Below are 20,327 nucleotides of genomic sequence, written 5' to 3'. Positions count from 1 at the left end.
GGGGACTGTTGTGGGGTGGGGGGAGGGGGGAGGGATAGCATTAGGAGATATACCTAATGCTAAATGACGAGTTAATGGGTGCAGCACACCAACATGGCACATGTATACGTATGTAACAAACCTGCACATTGTGCATATGTACCCTAAAAATTAAAGTATAATAAAAAAAGCCAGAAAAACACAATAAATAAAATATATTATTTGTATCCTCTACTATGTTATGGAGCTGTTTGAGAGAAGAATGATGAAGAAAGATTTGGTGAAGAAAGAATAAAGGAAAGAAAGAGGAAGGGAGAATAAGAAGGCATACATAGATTGGAATATGAGATTCATTAATTTCAAAAGGAGTAATTTTTCTTTATAAGTTATAGTAATTTGGATTAAAATAGTAATTGCCCATCTCGAGCACTTTCTATTGCTCTTTCCTGTTTTATTTGCCTGTAGGATTTATACCTGATATATCTTTGTCTTTGTTCGTTGTCTATATCCTCCTCCTGCAACATCAGTTCCATGAAGGTAAGAATTTATTTGTTCCTTACATACTGCCCCAACCCATAACAGTTAGATACTAACAGCCTGTCCCCAGTTAGATACTCCATAAATGATTAACTAGTGAATAGATAATAAACAATCACAACGTCATATGAATACAAAGAGAAATCGTCTCAACTAAACTGGAAATTTATGTCTTCTAGTTCTATGTGCTCCAATACTAGCTTTGTACATTTGGTTCAGTTATAATATCTTCCAATTTAATTTCCTTCATTTATTTCCCTCAGGACAACTTTGGATTAGAATTAGGGGTGTCCAACCTTTTGGCTTCCCTGGGCCACATTGGAAAAATAAGAATTGTCTTGGGCCACATATAAAATACACTAACACGAATGATAGCTGTTGAGCTTTAAAAAAAAAATCACACACAAAAAAAACCCTCATAATGTTTTAAGAAAGTTTACAAAGTTGTGTTGAGCTGCATTCAAAGCCATGCTGGGCCACATGTGCCCCACAGGCCGCAGGTTGGATAAGTTTGGATTAGATGAACTGTAAGATTTTTATGCCAAGCTCTTTTCTCTATCAATAAAGATTATTGTTTATTTTAATGTTTATTACTCAATTGGAATTCATAGAAAGACTAGTTGTTTCTAAAATTTTTCACATTCTCTTTTGTAATCTTTGTAAAGGTCCTATTTCTGGCTTAAGAATATCTTTTTCATTTTTTTTTAAGCCGCATATATGCAGACCTGCAAACTTGATTAGACAGACCTTAATAGCTTTATTCTTTGACAATTTTGAATGAGTAATTGCTTTTATTTTGAAAGATATTAGCAATGACTCTAAATTTAATGAGTCTCCTTTAGGTTTAAAGTCAATTGAAGTAGATTTGCTGATTTTATGAATGAGGACAGCTGTGTTCTGATGAACAATTTATATTTGCAATTTCATTTTCTTTTTCTTCTTCTTTTTTTTTTTTTTTTGAGATGGAGTCTTGCTCTATCACCCGGGCTGGAGTGCAGTGGCGGGATCTCGGCTCATTGCAACCTCTGCTCACTGCAATCTCTGCCTCCCGGGTTCAAGTGATTCTCCTGCCTCAGCCTCCTGAGTAGCTGGGATTACAGGTGCACACTACCGAACTTGGCTAGTTTTTGTATTTTTAGTAGAGATGGGAGATGGGGTTTCACCATGTTGGTCAGGCTGGTCTCGAACTCCTGACCTCATGATCCACCTGCCTCAGCCTCCCAAAGTGCTAGGATTACAGGTGTGAGCCACCGTGCCCGGCCCTATATTTGTAATTTATTTTCATTACTGGCAGACTTTCCCCCCATTTACCTGCATTGCCTTTATATTTCCTTAGTCCATTTCTTCACAGCTTTGTATAGTAACAGCCTGGTCTCCTCTGTACATGCTCTTCAAAAATTTCATCTATTTAAACTCATTTTCTTTGTAGGAGGTAAATGAATTCTTTTCAAGGCAATCAAACCCATATTTATTCTCTGAAAATCCTGGAAATTCTGGCCATTTTTATCAACATTCTTCCTCATTTTCTATGTGTTAGTCTCCAGTGGGGTTTCCAGGTGAACAAGTCCCTAAGGAGCTCGATCAAGTGGGGAAAAAGTCACACATATCAACATTTCACAGCTAAAATGATTTGGTGACAGTGAATACAATGTGGAGCCCAGAGAACAGAGTGACAAATAACGGCATTTTCTGAGGTAAGGGGTCACAGTCTTCTCTTCTCCTTCCTCCCCACACCTACTTAGCATGATGCTCCTCTCCTGGCCAGTGTGTCCAAAGAGATGGAGCTCCCTCTTCCCTCAGACTCCAATAAAGGGTTACTGTGATTGCTTACTGAATAGAGGGGCAGGGCTCCAACATGTTCCACCCCCTCCAGCTCCAAATGAGAGAGACTAAATTCATGGTGAGTGTGGTCGGGAGGTGAGGAGCTCCCTTGTTTCACACAGCCCCTGCTAGTACGAGGTAGGTCCCTAGGTGCAGCTGCCTGAGAATACTAGAAGCCAATTGCCTTCACCCAAGCTCACTCATAGTGCAGAGGTTCCAAGCTGGGACAGTCAAGCCAGGAAAACAAGAGGCTACCACCCTGTTCACTGTGCAGAAAGCAACTCAGAGATTTAGCCCATGGGGAGAGAAAATCTAAAAGAAAAAAGAGCTCTGAAGTTCTCCACAAAGAACTTAAGTGTGTTTGAATAATTTTTTTAATTTTGATAATGTTTAACATCTGAAAATCAATTAACGTAATATACCTCATCAGTAGAATTAAGTAACTCCACATGGTCATCTTAATAGATGCAGAAAAAGCATTTGACAAAATTCAATGCCATTTCATGATAAAAACATTCGATAAACTAGAAAGAGAAGGGCATATTCTCCACTTGATAAAGGGCAACTACAATAAATTCCACAGGTAACATATTCAGTGTTAAAAGACGGGGTGCTTTCCCTCTAAAATTAGGTACAACACATGGTTTTCTGCTCTTACCACTTCTACTCAATATGTATTGGAGATAGTGTACAGGCAGTACAATTTCACTAAATACTGCTGACGTCCTCCAAAAATGTTCCATCTTCAACTACCATGAAAGTATTAGAATGCTTCTTTCTTTATTCCATCTAAAACATTTTTGCCTCTACAATCTGTGAAAAATGGTTATATGTTGTGATTTTAATTTGAATTGCTTTAATTATAATTAAAGTTGGGAATTTTAAATTTTTACTTATTTTTAAATTTTTTGTTGAGACAGGTCTCACTGTTGCCTAAGCTGGACTGCAATGGCATGATCCTAGTTCCCTGCAGCCTGGAACTCCTGAGCTCAAGCAATCCGTCCACCTCAGCCTCCTGAGTAGCTGGAACTACAGGCATGTGCCACCACGCCTCATTTTTGTATTTAGGTTAGGCATTTGAAAATCTGTCATCTATTTTCAACAGTATTTCTGCAAACTGCCTGTTTATGTCTACCTAATTTTATTTGCTGTTTTTCTGTATTGATTTATGAAAAGTTATATATTAAAAACTTTATATATTTTATATAAACATGTTTTGCAAGCTTTCTTTAGTTTGTCTTTTGACTTTTCTCATGATATATATTTTTAATATCCTAAATATTATTTAGTTAAGTGTATTGGTCTTCTGTATTTTGTGTATTGCTTAGAAAGGGTTTTTTGTTTTTAAGGCTTAAAAAATAAATCACTTACTTTAAGAAAAATATTTACATTTTGGTTCATCCAAAATTGTTTTATAAAGATGGGAATAGGAATCCAACTCCCCTTGGCCCCTGCCAAATAGTTGATCAGTTTATCCCTAATGATTCTTCGTCTAGCAATCTGGATGATTTCTGGAGATTCCTCAAAGTCTAACAGTTTATAATTCTAAAAGCTAAGGATTATAATTAATCTCTGACAAATCATTGGGCATAGCAAGTACTAGGTTTTGGATTTTAAGCAGATATGAACACTGTATTAACAGATTCATCATGTGGATGGGTTGGGAATATAGACTCTTGAGACCATCAAGTTCAAATTCCATATTTGCCGCTTACTAGCCATGTGATGTTTGGCATGGTACCCTCTCTGTGCCTCAGATTCTCTATCTGTAAATCAAGGGTAATAGTAGCATCTAAATCATAAGACCATCTTGGAAATTAAATGGGTTAATATATGAGTTCAAGTATTATCTAAAACACTTCCAGGCAGAGAGTAACTGCCACATAAAAGTTATTATTATAAAAATTACATTATTATTACTAAAGTAGTTAGAAAACAAACAGGCTATTTTATGAATTATTCCACTCACTGCAGCCATGTTGGTCAATCTTGCTCATGGGTGGGTGTCTATGATTCCATGATTTCTTCTAAGAAATAAACCTGCCTAAAACCATTCTGTGTCTTCCTGCCTCTAACCTATAAGGAAACAAAAGAGAGTGGCGATGTTGGTATTTCTGTCACAAGTGAACTATTGATTTTTCAATAAGTAAATGTAAATATAAAATAAAGCATAAATACTGCTTTCCAGAAAACTTCACAGAGTGAATAGTTAAATGTCTGCCACTGGATTCGTGTCAGTTTCATTTTTCAGGAGGTTAAGGGCGGTACAGTGAGCTCTAGTCCCAGAACCCAAAGCAGTGCATAGGCAATGCATCTTCCAGGCTCTACTTTCTGGTGGCATCACCATGGATCTACATCACCTCCTCATACAAAGCAAACAACTACACTTAAAATTATTGGACTATCACAAGAGAAGTTAAAATTTACCTACTTTCCAAATGAAACACTTACGATGCAAGAAGTAGGCTAAATTTCCTTCTCCCTCTTGTAAGGTACCTATTTTATTAGCAATTATCACAATCTTCCAATTGCTCTCTTGCCTCTGTCAACAAATACTCTTTTTATCATTTTTGTATCATGTCACCAGCCTTCTTAGCACAGCAACTGGTCCCATGGAAGGAATTCAAATATTTTTTGAATAAATTTGTATAATTATTAGTAAAGCTTAAAATACTGGCTACTGTTAAGCGTTCCATCAATGCCTACTTAGCGTTTTTGTTGAAGTTTGATATTGTAGTGTTTATAAAAAAATTAAATTTGTAAGCTCTGAGATTATTGAAAATATGAATGTTTTCTTATTTACATCTGTATTCTCAAGTTCTCCTACAATTCCAGGTACATGTATAATAGGTGCACAAAAATGTTATAAAATTCATGCACAACCTGACCAATTATTGAAAATTATCTGATACAGCTAATAATAATAACTATTAAAAATAGTTGTTGACATTTCTTAAGGTCTTTTTATAATTCTCTGTGAGTAGTGATATAAGTTGTTAAATAATAAATTATTTAACCTTGAAACAAATCTAGGAAATAGGTATTATTATTCACATTTTACAAAGAAAACATTGATATTTAAAAGGAAAATAACTTGCCCTAAGTCATACAGCTGGTTTGTAGTAAATTGTTGACTCAACACTAGATCTATTAGATAATAAAATTTTTGCCAGCAACCACTCTGTGATATCTCTTGTTAATATCACCCGAACTCTGCAGAGCACTGAATGACACTAATGGATCCTTGGGTCCCTAGGACTTTCAGCTTTTTCTTTAAGTTTGAATTCTCATCAGGGATTGTCTTGACAGTTTGTCAAGAGGAAGTTGAATTTTTAATGGAAAAAAAAAAAGACTTCACCTCCTTTTCATTTAGGGTACAGATAAAATTTCCCCAACTAGTACAGCTAAATGGTTAAGTCCATGGCTTGGAAATCAGGGCTGAAATTCTTGCATTTGTTGCTGAGAGCATTAGCAAGTTGCTTAACCTCTCTATACCTCAGTTTGTCCCTATGCAAAATGCAGATATCAATAGGCTGTCTCTTATAGAGCTATTATATAGATAAAAATGAATGAATATGTGTAAAATGCTTTGAACAGTGTCTGGTCCCTAAGTATTCTGCAAATGTTAGCTGTTATTGCTATTGTTATTATTGAGGGTTCAAAGTAGCTCACCTTATTTTATTATTATTATTTCGAGACAGAGTCTCGCTCTGTCACCCAGGCTGGAGTGCAGTGGCCAGATCTTGGCTCACTGCAAGCTCTGCCTCGTGGGTTCACGCCATTCTCCTGTCTCAGCCTCCTAAGTAGCTGGGACTACAGGCGCCCGCGACCACGCCTGGCTAATTTTTTGTATTTTTAGTAGAGACGGGGTTTCACTGTGGTAGCCAGGATGGTCTCGATCTCCTGACCTCGTGATCCGCCCGCCTCAGCCTCCCAAAGTGTTGGGATTACAGGCGTGAGCCACCGCGCCCGGCCCAAAGTAGCTCACTTTAGAGGCACTATAGCCTAGTGGCTAGGACTCCCTGGGTTTGAATGCAGCCATTACTAGAAAGAGTCTATATTCCCAACCCATCCACATGATGAATTTGTTAATACAGTGTTCATATCTGCTTAAAATCCAAAACTTAGTCTTTGCTATTCCCAATGATTTGTCAGAGATTAATTATAATCCTTAGCTTTTAGAATTATAAACTGTTAGCCTTTGAGGAATCTCCAGAAATCATCCAGATTGCTAGACAAAGAATCATTAGGGATAAACTGATCAACTATTTGGCAGGAGCAAGGGGAGTTGGATTCCTATTCCCATCTTTATAAAACAATTTTGGATGAACCAAAATGTAAATATTTTTCTTAAAGTAAGTGATCTATTTTTTAAGCCTTAAAAACAAAAAGCCCGGCCGGGCGCGGTGGCTCACGCTTGTAATCCCAGCACTTTGGGAGGCCGAGGTGGGCGGATCATGAGGTCAGGAGATCAAGACCACGGTGAAACCCCGTCTCTACTGAAAAATACAAAAACTTAGCCGGGCGTGGTGGCGGGCGCCTGTAGTCCCAGCTACTCGGAGAGGCTGAGCAGGAGAATGGCGTGAACCTGGGAGGCGGAGCTTGCAGTGAGCCGAGACTGCGCCATTGCACTCCAGCCTGGGCGACAGAGCGAGACTCCGTCTCAAAACAAAACAAAACAAAACAAACAAAACAAACAAACAAAAAAAACAAAAAACAAAAAGCCCTTTCTAAGCAATACACAAAATACAGAAGACCAATACACTTAACTAAATAATATTTAGGATATTAAAAATATATATCATGAGAAAAGTCAAAAGACAAACTAAAAAAAGCTTGCAAAACATGTTTATATACGATATACAAAGTTTTTAATATTTATAGCTTTTCATAAATCAATACAGAAAAACAGCAAAGGGAAAGTTGTATCTCTCTGTGCCTCAGTTCCCTTATCTACAAAATGGGGAGTATTTTTACTACCTACTTAAGAAATTTGTTGTAGGGAATGGGTGGATTAATATCGTAAAGTGCTTAGAAGAGTGCCTCACATGAGTAAGCACTAGCTATTATTGTCTAGCTTTGTTGTTGTCACTGCTCCACTAACCACCTTTCCATGTTGGCAAGAACTCCTGTCTTGTATTGCCTTAGTGGTGCCGTCTCCTGAGAGGTCCAAGGATCACCTCAGCACTTTCTTATGTGCGATGGGCCAGACCAAGTAAGGGCCTGCCTCACTACTGGAGCCAGCTCAGGTGTCCTCCCAAGGCCAGGGATCTGCATCACTTCCAGATTGTTTCAGAACAAGTCCTGGCATTGCTGCTACCAAGGTGTATTTTTATTGCAGCCCATATTAGTTTCCTAGGGATGATGTAAGAAAGTATCACAAAATTAGTGGCTTAAAGCCACAAAAATGTATCCTACTATAGTTCTACAGGCAAGAAGTCAAAATCAAGCTGTCAGCTGGGCCACATCCCTCTGAAGGCTCTATGAAAACATTTTCCTTGCATCTTTCAGATTATGGTAGCTCCAGCCATCCCTTGGCTTTTGGCTGTAGAACTGTAATCTCTGCCTTTGTCTTCACATGGCCTTCTGCTCTTCTTCCTGTGCCTCTCCTTTGTGTGTCTCTTATCAGGACACATGTCATTGAGTTTAGGACCCATCTGGTTAACCCACCAAGATTCTTACTTACACTCACAAAGCTCTTTTTACAAATAAGGTCACATGCATAGGTTCCAGGAATTAAGAGGAGGACCCGTATTTTGGAAGGGCCACCATTAAACTCACTACACTGTTGTAACAAATTATAAACTTAATGGCTTAAAACAATACAAATTTATTGCCTTATAGTTGTGTATATCAGAAGTCTGAGACTAGTTTCACTGGGCTAAAATCAAGATGTTGGCAAGACCTGTTCCTTTCTGGAGGTTTTAGGAGTGAATCCATTTCATTGCTGATTCCACTTTCTAGAAGCTGCCGATTTTTTTTTTTTTTTCCCGCTCACGGCCTCCTTCCCCTGTCTTTAAAGCCAGCAACATTGCATCTCTCTGACCCTTTTTCTTTAAACACACCTGTTCTTGACCGCAAATAGGAAAGATTTTCCAATGTTAAGGACTCATGATTAGATTGGGCACACTTGGATAACCCAAGATAATCTCCCTATCTCAATGACCTGAAGTTAACCACATCTGCAAAATCCCCTTGATCATGTAAGGTAACATATTCAGAGGTTTCAGAGATCAGGACATAGATATCTTTATGTACTCAATATTCTTCCATCTGCACTAGGCCTGAGACCCAGTGTTACTTCAGAACCATCTTTGAAGATGTATTTGGAGACCAGTGAATGCCAGTGCCCTCCTAGGAACTGAAGATAATGTCTTTATCAACCAGAGACACCAGATAAGCCCCACACAACCAGACATGTGCCTTATCAGAGCAACAGCCTCTGCTGTACTGGTCATTTCTGCTAATCACTGTTTCCAATATAAGCTCCTGATGAAACCTGAACAGTCTAAAAAGATTTTATTTTATTAAATTTATCATTTGATCATGTCACAGTGGTCCCTCATGGTGCCATGATAGTAGGCAATTATTCCTCAGGATCAATCATCATCACAAATTCATTCCACTACTATTACAGTTCTTTAAATGCATTGACATAAACATTTACCTAAGGGGCAAGGTGACCACTAGGATGGCTGGATTGAAAGAGGCTCCTGGTGTCCCCTGACTCACGGACTCTGAACTATTAATCTCCCTTCAACTACAGTTTGTTGTTAAGGCAAAACAACATGTCCTGTTTCTTTTCATAGAAGTGACATTTCCTGGCTAGGGCTATTTGATAAAGTTTATCCTGGTCTGGCTGAAAAGGTTTTAAAAATTGCACTTTTGTAGATTGTGTGAAGATGATTTTCTTTCAAATTTTTATTTTAATAATTTAGCCAGAATTGGTTTCTATGCGTGAAACTTAGAAAGCCGTCTGATACAGAAACTTTTTCAATCTGCTCAAACTGCTAGACTTCAGTAGAGAAAAAGATTTAGTCTTTCAGTGTGATATAAAATCTCTTAGACAATTCCACTTTGCCTCCATATGTTGAAATATTTTAATTACAATATTGCTGTTTTTCATTAAGTTGCATGATCTGTCATTTCCTTTTGATGTCTATTTGGTATCTGGACCAACTGAAACATACAAACAAACAAACAAAACCCAGAAGATATATTTGGTCTAAAGCATGCCAAAAGTAAAACAGATTGGCTACAGCACATCACAAGAGTGACTTTAAGGTCTATTGCAATGACTTTCTGCAATTTGATCAGCCTCTCTGGGTATCAGTTTCTAAATTTTTTATTGTAACAAACAAGGGAGATGAAATCAAATACATGTAAAAAATGTGCTATTGTGTCTCTAATTTAGTAGGTGCTTGATAAATGCTTGACTGTTGAACTAACATAAATTTTGATAAAATTATTATTTAATATGATTATTAACAATTTTCCAGAGTAAGTTGAAAGACTATTTTGGAAGAGATCAAAATTGTATAGAACTGACCATCTGATTCAGAATGTTTACTGTCCATAATTAGCATGTTATAAAGGATAAGCATAAAGCTACAAATTCTAAATTCCATATCAAAACTGGCCTCCCTACTGGTTAGGTATATAAAAATGACTCACTTTTAAAAAACATTTCTGTTTTATAAAGAAAGAACTGTGAGCTAGAGGGCTGCCTGGTGAACCAAATGAGCTTAAGTGCTTAATTTATTATACTACTGCTTCTCTTAATCCGTACAGTGCACCTCTACATTGACCTAAATGGGCAGAGAGAGTCAAGCCTGAGGTGTAGATCTTTGACACTTATAATTCTTAATTCTAGATTTGAGCTTCGGGGCTTATATCACTAAGGGTTCAACCAGGAAAATAGAAATCTCTCTGAGTATTTAATGTAGAGGCGATTTGGTTACATAAGTGATGAAGTAGCTGAAAAGTCAAATAGAATATATGTAGGCAAATCAGAAGTTAGCAGTAGCAGGAAGCTACTATTGACCTTAGGCTGCAGGTCCAAGGGAGGACGTGCTATGGAACTCTAGGGGCTGAAGTTCCCTAGAAACACATTAGACCTGTTTAATGTACACCATAGTCATAGGGAAACACGTTCATGACTGAAGATACCACTCCAGGAAGAGAAGGAAGAAAAAATTTCCTTGATTTCTCTTTTCTCTCATCTTTCAATCTCCTTAAGGCCTCCTGTTGGCTGACCAGTCACAGTGAGCTGAGTGAATGCAGTGTGCAGGGATCAGCTCCTATTTAAAAAAAAAAAAAGCAAAAAAAAGCAAAAAAAAAGCAGAGGGCTGGAAAGTGGACCTGAATGAGAAAATGGACCTAGTTCTTATGGAACATCACATAACAGAGGAAAGAACAGAAAAGATCATGGGTATTTCTAAAAGTTCAACGAAGGTTCTGTTCTCTAAATGCTCTCTATCCACTTCAGCATGAAATTCTATTGATTTTACTTTATTCTCCACTGTTACCTTCCTAAACCTTCCTCTTGAATTGCTGTAGTTGCCTCCTAACTAGGCTTGTCAAAAATTTTATGGGGCTCAGCAGACAAAAGTTCTTTTCAAATTAAAAATTGAACTATATCATTCTTTACTCATCATTTAACTCCTAAATGCTTTTCTTTTGTTTCTGAAATAAAGATCTATATCCACAAATTGACCAAAGGCCCTTTGTGGCCTGGCCTTGGCCTGTCTCTTCAGGTTCAGCTTTAATTGCATTTCTGTCATTTTGTTTCAACAATTCCGGCCTTCTTATAGCTTTAAAATAATGTACCATTCTATCTGTCATTAGATGACTATCACATATGATATTCCCTCTACTTGGAATTTTCTTTACCCAATTGGCTCCCATTTTCCTATCATACCTTAACCTTTTTAAAAAAATTCACAGCACGCTTGTCACAATTTTTTTTCTTCTTTTGAGACAGAGTCTTGCTCCGTTGCCTAGGCTGGAATGCAGTGTATGTGGTCTTGGCTCACCACAACCTCTGCCTCCTGGCTTCAAGTGATTCTCCTGCCTCATCCTCCCAAATAGCTGGGAATACAGGTGCTTACTACTACTCTCAGCTAATTTTTGTATTTTTTTGTAGGGACGGGGTTTGGCTATGTTGGCCAGGCTGGTCTTGAACTGCTGACCTCAGGTAATCCACCCACCTTCGCCTCCCAAAATGCTGGGATTACAGGCGTGAGCCACCACGCCTGGCCACAATTTTCTTTATTACAGAAAAAAACAAATGAAAACAAAAAAAAAATCCTAGGAATTACTCTACAAAAAATGGATCCTACCTGTATGAGAAGGAAGGAAGGGAGGAAGGAAGTAAAGGAAGGAAGGAAGGGCAGAAAGATGAAAAAAACAGCATTTTGATAACACATATAAGAAATTAATGAAGAGAGAAATCATGTTCCCAAATGGTACAACTGTTGTATAAATATTTGAAAGGTGTCAGATTAAGAAGTTCTGAGTCAGAAAAATTACTGTGGTACTGTAAACCAGGAAATACACAATTTTAAATGATTTCAGAAAGAGAAATAACTCCCTAAGCACTCAGTAGGAAAAAAATCTTAAAGAAAAGATTGAATGAGTAGCAAATCTAGCTTAAATAAATAAATATTTATATTCTTAATAGATTGAGAGCCCTAGCAAATTATTAGGGAAAACACTAGCACTCTACTGTTAAAAGAAGTAGAGAATATACAGAGAAAATATTCACAGGAGAAAAACTAATGCTCTATTAAAGTATAAGAGAAAATGTTCTACCTGTCCAGTTATTACAAACGCTACTCTCCTAATATCCTTTTGAGTGCCTATAACAGTGTAACCATCCCTTAAGACTATTTGACAACATATTAAGATATTTAAAAATCCATACCCTATGACCTATTAATTTTAGCTTTAAAATTATTGGCTATGAAAATAATTCAAAAGTGACACATGCAATTTGCCAGTGAGAGGCTCCAGCAGTTCAGAAGGCAGAAAGTGAATGAGGTTAGGATATTTACACCTCCAACTCTCTCCTTGCCACAGTGCGACCATTTGGCTGATTTCATCCGCTGAAGACAAGTTTTTATTGGGCTAGCTTCTCCAGATTCTGGTAACAAATCCTTATGCTTGCTGATTGCAGTCCTAACCCTGGTAATGGCTCCATTTCTGCTTATTGGTTTCCCTTAACCATGCTTCTATTTTTGTAAATGTCCTCTTCAAGATGATGCCGTTTTAATATGCTGCCATTTTAATATTTAATAAGTTGTTTTCATGTTCAACAAGGAATATTCTCACAGTGCAACCATTGTGAGGGCCTTCTAATTCTATTATACTTTTATTTCTTTTCTTTTTGCTGTATCTTTACTGCCCAGCCCATTGTAGGCAGATCAGTGACAAGGTTTGCAACTACTTCATCCAACCTTCAGGACAACCTGAGGTGTCATACTCAATATGTCTTTCTATGTATTATCTGTAAATTAAAAGCAAAAGTGCAGGTCTGAGGAAGAATTGTAGAACAAAATGCTGGTTAGACTGATTCCCAGTGTTTGTGTAGCTACATTGAACAAGAGAAATGAACTTGTGTTTTCTATTCATTTTTTAGATGATTGTTTTCTCTGCTTTTCACTATCAGTCTTGTTGAGCATTCACAGGTTTCATTCATAATCTTTGTAATTTTTATATATTTTAATTTAACTAGTAGCGCATATATATATATATATTATTTAACAGAGTGTATTGATTCAAATCCTAATATTGGGCAGGTTTTATCAAGATACATTTGACCAATAAACCTACCCTATAATTCAGCAATTGCACTCCTAGGCATCTATTTAAGATAAATGAGTTCATGTATCTGCTAAAAGACATGTACAAAATTTTTCACAGTGGCTTTGTTATATAGCCAAACACAAGAATCAACTTAAGTGATAAGGAGTAAAATAGGCAAGTAAATTGTGATATGTTCTTATAAGAATCACTATGATTAAAAAAAGAACAAACTACTAGGCCAGGCACAGTGGCTCACCCCTGTAACCCAGCACTTTGGGAGGCCGAGGTGGTCAGATCGCTTAAGCTCACAAGTTTGGGACCAGCCTGGGCAACATGGCAAAACCCTGTCTCTCCAAAAAAATACAAAAATTAGCCGGGCATGGTGGTATGCACCTGTAGTCCTAGCTACTCGAGAGGCTGAGGTGGGAGGATGGCTTGAGCATAGGAGGTGGAGTTTTCAGTGAGCTAAAATCATGCCACTGTACTCCAGCCTGGGCAATAGAGCCAGAACTTGTCTCAAAAAAAATAATAAAAATAAATGAATAAATAAGTAAATAAAGAACATACTACTAATTTCCACAACAGCATAGATGAACCCAGTTATGTTGAGTGGGAAAAGCCAGACATAAAATAGCATATACTGTACAATTCCACCCATATGGGTTCAAGAACAGGAAAAACTAATATATAGTGATGAAAATCAGAGTAATTGTTGTCTCTGGTGGCATTATTAAGTGAGGAGTGGGGTGCTGAAAAATGTTTCATAGATTGCTCTGAGTGGTAGTTTCACAGCTGTGTGTATGCATTGAGCTGTATACTTATAATTTTTGCATTTAATTCACATTAATGTAAAATTACATCAGATTAAAAAGTGTGCTTAAAAAATAGAGTTTTAGTTGCTTAACATAGAAAACACCAGTTAAGTAACATCTTTGTAAAGTTTTTTATCTTAAATAAGGCTTAGTTCTGTGGAGAGTGTTACATATAATATTACTCACATGTGTACTTCCTCATTAAATCTTCATAAAATCCACGAAAGCTTCAAACTTACCCAAAGAAGTAAAGAAGTAGCTTCAATAGTAAATGGTGGGGTCTGCCTTCAAATCTCTGTTATTATCTTATATTCAATTCCCTGGAAACAAACTCTATGGTAAAGATTAGCATGTAGATGATTTACTAGGAAGTCCTTTTGGGAACAAATCCATAACAAAAGTGCTTTTGGAAACAATCCATAAGGATGTATGAGAACCAAGGTTGGGTAGAGAGAAGGTCAATTGTGATTGAGTTGCAACAGAGGCCTTGGCCAATTTTGTCTTCCCTGTGGTGGGTGGCAGCTTTTTCAGTTCATTTCTTTCAGACTCAGGTAGACTGCTTTGCCTATGTCTTGCATATTCATGGTTCAGGGCACATCAAGAAATTTGGGCAGAGTTTAGGCACTACATTTAAAGTTCCTCCTTGATGGATTTCTTCTCTCTGAAAATTTTCTCCCTCACTTTTCATGTTGACTCAAAATCTATCATCTGGCACTTCATGCAAGACTGCAAGTTTCTATCAGAGTTTTAGTCAATTTTATGGCACGGACTGGAGTGTAATCTAGAGCAATGCTGTGTGTGGGTGTGTGTGTCTATAGTTTAAGTTATCTACAAGAAAGCTGATATAATAAGAGCTTGGCTATTCATGGAAGCGGAAACCTTTGGTCTACTTTTAACATGAACTTAGTCATTCAATTATTCTACAAATATTTTTCAAACTACCACTGTTTGTAAGTTTGTTCAAACCTCTGGAGATAAAAGAGTGAGCCAGAGAAATAACTTCCCTTGTGTTAAAGAGAAAAAAAACCCCACAAATTAATTATGCATGGAAATAAATTCTATAGAGAAAGTAAAACAGGGCGAAGGCAGGACATTTTACACTGGGTGATCAGGAGAGTCTTGTATGAGAAGATGGAATTTGAACTGAAGCATGGCAAAGAGGAAACATATGATAAACTGTGGAATTATAGTCTACACAGAAAGAGAAGTACAAGCTGATTACTTAGACATGCCTTTGGGAAAGGTGGTCAGTTTATTTGAGAATGATTCAAGAGAGAATGGTTCAAGTTTAGAACTTCCAGCCCTAGTAGACAAAAACAGTATGCCCAGTTAAATTTGAAGGAGCTGTCATGACCCATATTATTTAGTATATTTTAACTGCAGTGGAAAGCACTAGACGATTTTAAGCAGGACCGACATAAACTTTTTTACGTTAAATGATATAGAATAACTGAATTCAGAAAACAGATTAAATTGCTATAAACTAAAATCTGGATAACTTCATGTCAGCAACCATTTTGGAATGTGTTCATGAGAGAAGTGAAAAGGCAAGAATGTACATGGTGGATTCAGACAATAGGAAGTCAGCCTGGCTCGAGTCAAGGGTCAAAAGACAAACCACATATAAAGGTATGCTTTTTATAGTCTAAGAAGGGCCTTGAATGGCAACCAAAGTATAGTTTATTTTGATATGCGCTGGTAGACAAGACAAAATTATTGCAATAGATCAGATCCAGACCAGGTCTGTTGAGTGGCAATAAAAAGCATCAAGATTTCTGTTTCCCACAGTATTGCAGACTAGAAATTCTGAGATACCTATCTGATAGAAGCTCAGGGGATGAAGAGTGGAATAAAGATCATTTTTATTTGTTGCATTTCAGGAGCAAATAAAAATATTAAACTGAACTTCCTCGTAAAGAGTTGGAGATGAACTTCTGGAGCCTAGAAGAGATCCTGATTAGATATGGAGATTTAGTTCTTAAACCTACAAAAGTAAGTTTTATCTCCAAGTGATTGTAGCAACAAAGAGCAACAGTCTGAGTTAGTAAAAAGTATACATAATAAATAGTAAAAAAAAAAAAAAAAACAAAGATGGTAAACACACAAACTTCAGACAGAGAGGACTTAAATTAGCATTCAGCACTTCATTTCTTATGCCTCACATTTGGTAGATGCTAACTTAATATTTGTTGAAAAGGCCCTAAGAGCTGTCAGTTAGTTCCATCTGTGTTGTAAATTATTCATAGAATAAAAATTAAGCTACCACAATTTTTAATTTGACATACTTAGAACTTTTATTAAAAATTAAAGACAAGAGTTTTCAAGTTATCAACAATTCTTATTTAAAACCCAGTGAAATTCAAGAGGTCATATTTTATAGCACTAATTTTACCTATAAGGAACATTCAAAGACACTTACATGAAAGTATAAACCTCTCACCTAGATGTTATATTTATAGGTCATAAAACACCAAACTGAAGTATAAGATAGCAGTAGAATGATGTCTTACAAACTAACAAAGTCGACAATATTAATATAATGGTCTCAGCTGAATTTGCCCATTTAGTAATGCTTGGAAAGCAAGACCCAAAGTATAACAGTTGAGAAATTGTTAGGTACTGAAACACAATTACTTTAACCAATAATGTTGTTTCATTTGGATTTCTTTAGTCCAGAAAACACGTGAAATAATCCGAACATGACTTTGTGGTTATGCTCTTCCGTCAGGCTTGGTCCTATAGTTCATATCAGTAGTTCTCTAGAGACGCAATATACCACCATGGGACACTTGGCATTGTTTGGAGACATTTTGTCACTCTTTAGGGTGGAGAGAAAATTGGAGATGGGGTGGCAGAGGGTGGATGCTACTGGAATGTAGTGGTAGAGGTCAAGGATGCTTTGAAACATACTACAAGGCTCAGAAAACCCCTTTCATGATAAAGAATTTTCCTACCCTAAATGTCAGTAGTGTCAAGGCTGAAAAATCCTGCATATCAGTGTTATGGTCCCAGAGGTAGTCATAAAACAGACCTGAGTCAAAACTTTCTTTTATAGGAATTAAAAGTTGTTAGCCAGTTCTGACATGTTGAGGTTTCTTGGGCTCAGAACAATTCCTACCTGCGTGATTTATAGTGCAGGCCACTTTCTTTCGAATACACTGTATTCCTGAAAATGTGCAACAAACTTGAACATGTTTGTGTGTTTCAACCATGGGACTTTGTTTCCAAAAAAGCTAAAAAAATTTTTTTTTTAATTCCTCATCACACCTCCCTTGTTAGATGCAGTCACAGTACATTCATGGCATTTTATTCATGTTCTTTAATTTCCCCATTCTTCCGCCAAGGAATAGATAGTCTCCCAGCTTATAAGCAATGAGTATTGCAGGCTAAAAATGTTTTGCTGGTGGCAGGCCTATTGTTTTCTATATTTGCAACAATTTTAAATGTATGATACCTATGATTTTCATCATTAGTATCAACACTTATTATTTCCATATTCACTCTTGTTTTAAAAAGCAGTAATTTTCAAGCTCTTTTTCTAGCAACAACTTTTTAAAACAAAATCTTGTATTGTCTTAAACATAAATTAAAAAGTTTATGTTTTAAAAATTAAAAATCCCTACTTCCTACTTCATCAATCTTACCCCCTTTTCCCACCTTCCTAAACAAGGAACACCTTTGAAAAGTTTTGGGGTTATAAGAAACAATGTCGAAAAGACATTGTAATAATATATTGAAATAATGGCATAAATGTTGTTCCACTACTGACAAAGACACTGATGCGGCCAAAACTGAATTTTTGGCTGTCAGACAGCAAGCCATGTGTCAAATTCAAATGCTCTATCTTGAGCAGATGTATGGAAAGCTAAGTCTGGCATGTAAGAGTTCCTTTGGGAGTGTCATTTAATAATATTTGACAGCATAAGTTGCTCGGAACTTGATTATATGAGCTGGATGCAGCGATACACACCTGTGATCCCATCTACTTGGGAGGCTGAGGCAGAAGGGTCACTTGAGCCCAGGAGTTCTAGTCTATCTAGTCTAGCTTGGACAACATAGTGAGACTCCATCTAAAAACAAAAACAAAAACGAAAACAAAAAAAAAGTAAGTAAAAAAAAAACAAAACAAAACCCAACAAACCCAACAACTTGATTGTTTATTAATGGGAATTACCAGTTTCTCTTTTGCCTTTACTAAACTTTAATGAACTTGCATTTTTGCTATTGTTCAATTAATTTTCCTAAATTTGCTTCTTGACTTTGCCCTCTTTGTGATAATGATGCAGTCAGACCCCCTCCTATTTAGCAAGACTTCTACTGCTGGTCCCTTGTCATTCATGTCCTGCATGACACATAGAGGAAAAACGACATTGGGATTATTCAACTAAGAGGAATGTCTTAAGTCTCACGGTGATAAAAAGAAAAATTATCTTTGAAAAAATATTTAGCTTTTATTTTTGGCAATAGCATCTTTCAAAGTAAAAATATTAAAGCTAAGGATAACATTTAACCTAACAATGTATGAAATAAAAAATAATCAATAAAATAAGAATTAAATTTAATTTTTATTTTCATATCAAAATTTTTTCAGATAGAGGATTTAAAAGGAGCACAGCCATCCAAGACCTATGCTTTTGTCTTTTGCTACATTTTCTTCTCTGCACATTTTAAATCCTACTTATGTCTTGCTCCTTAGTGAAAGTACAGATAATAGTGAAGATTGAAATATCTATGACCAAGATATATCTCTTATTAAAATTCATCTGTCAAATATGTCATGAACATTTCTTAGATGCATTGCTCATAGTAGGCAAAATGAAGCAAATAACTCTAAGATTTCTGCATCTAACCAACATAATTCAGTGCCTACATTGGACCAGGTACTGCTCTAGTTATCTGGAGTACAACAGTAAGAAAAGAGTATTTATTTTTGTGGATTTATATTCTAGTGGAAGATGTGATATGATTCATGCTAGCTAGGAGTTTTTGAGAAATAGTTACCCCAAAGAACAACCAAAAATAAGAAGTTGAGTCCCTCCTGGATGTTCCCTAACTATATACATGGCTATAATGTTGGTTGGATGCAGAAATATTATGGCTATACGTATGTCTATAATATTGGTTGGATGCAGAGTTTATTTGCTTCATTTCACCTACTATGAGCAATGCTTCTAAAAAATGTTGAAAATGCTGCAGGCAGAGAATATAGCTTACCATAGGTAGCAAAGTACCTATGAACTCAAATGCTTGATGAATGAATATGTGGCACATAGAAGAAAGACAGCATGTGGAATTTTGGAGTAGTTTAGATAATTTTGTAAGAGACATGAAACTCAGGCTTCTCTTTAGGACACAAACAGGCTTTAGTTTGATGGAAAGAAGCAAAGTGAGGGCAAAGTGAAGTCATTTTGAAACATGGCATGAATTGAAAAATGGGCAGTGAAATACAAGGTACATGAGGGGAGACAGACAAAGGTCACTGGAGCAAGAGAACAGCACATATGTTGTAAAATAGTATGTTGATACCTTGTAGGTAATGAACCATTGATGATTAGGTGCTAGAAAAGAGGAAATGAAATTGCCCAGATATTAAACAACTTCCCTAAGTTTAGTCTCCAAATCTGTGCTCTCCCATCATGACCATTTAAATGCATTTTATAAACTATAAAGCACTGTGCATACTTATGAATCTTGGATCATTTTATAATTCTCTGCAGTGTACAGTCAGACTAATTCATCTGGGTAACACTAAGCTATGGTCAAGATCTCTTTAACTCGAAGATTTATGATTATTAATCTTAAAGATGAGTAATCATTGTGCATATATTTATTCCTAGTTAAATTAAAATTAAAGATTCATGCAATTCTTCCTCTTTTGACTAGTCATATTCAAAAAATCAAATTATTTATTTTTTAAAAATAGAGTTGCATTAATAACCTTCAATAGTACTATTCTACTTGAGAAGCCACAACTTATGAGGAAAATGGACTTCAAGAAGCACTTAGGAAGGAATAGTACAGCAATATAAATCATATTCATGTCCTCCTAGTAAAGCGTTTATGTTTAAAACTCTTACAAATCATGGTTTATAGTAGTTGTTTTAGAATGACAGATGAGTATATTACTCTATTACTGTACATATATTTTTATGGCTTTTAAAGCGAAGCACTGCTTAAAAGTATAAAAGGGTCATTATGTCAACTAAATGACTTTTTTTCCCTTAGAGTAGGTTTTAAATATGTGATCTTGGTAAACATTTGCTAGCTTATCTTTTTTCTGAATTTAGAGATAATCCTGAAAGAGATATTTCACCATGTTTGATCAACAATGATTAAAATTAAAATAAAAAACTCTTTCCTTCTTTCTGTGGG

This window comes from Hylobates moloch, unplaced genomic scaffold (assembly GCF_009828535.3).
Source record: "Hylobates moloch isolate HMO894 unplaced genomic scaffold, HMol_V3 SCAFFOLD_13, whole genome shotgun sequence".
Classification (NCBI taxonomy): Eukaryota; Metazoa; Chordata; class Mammalia; order Primates; family Hylobatidae; genus Hylobates; species Hylobates moloch.
Note: the sequence above shows the minus strand (reverse complement) of the source record.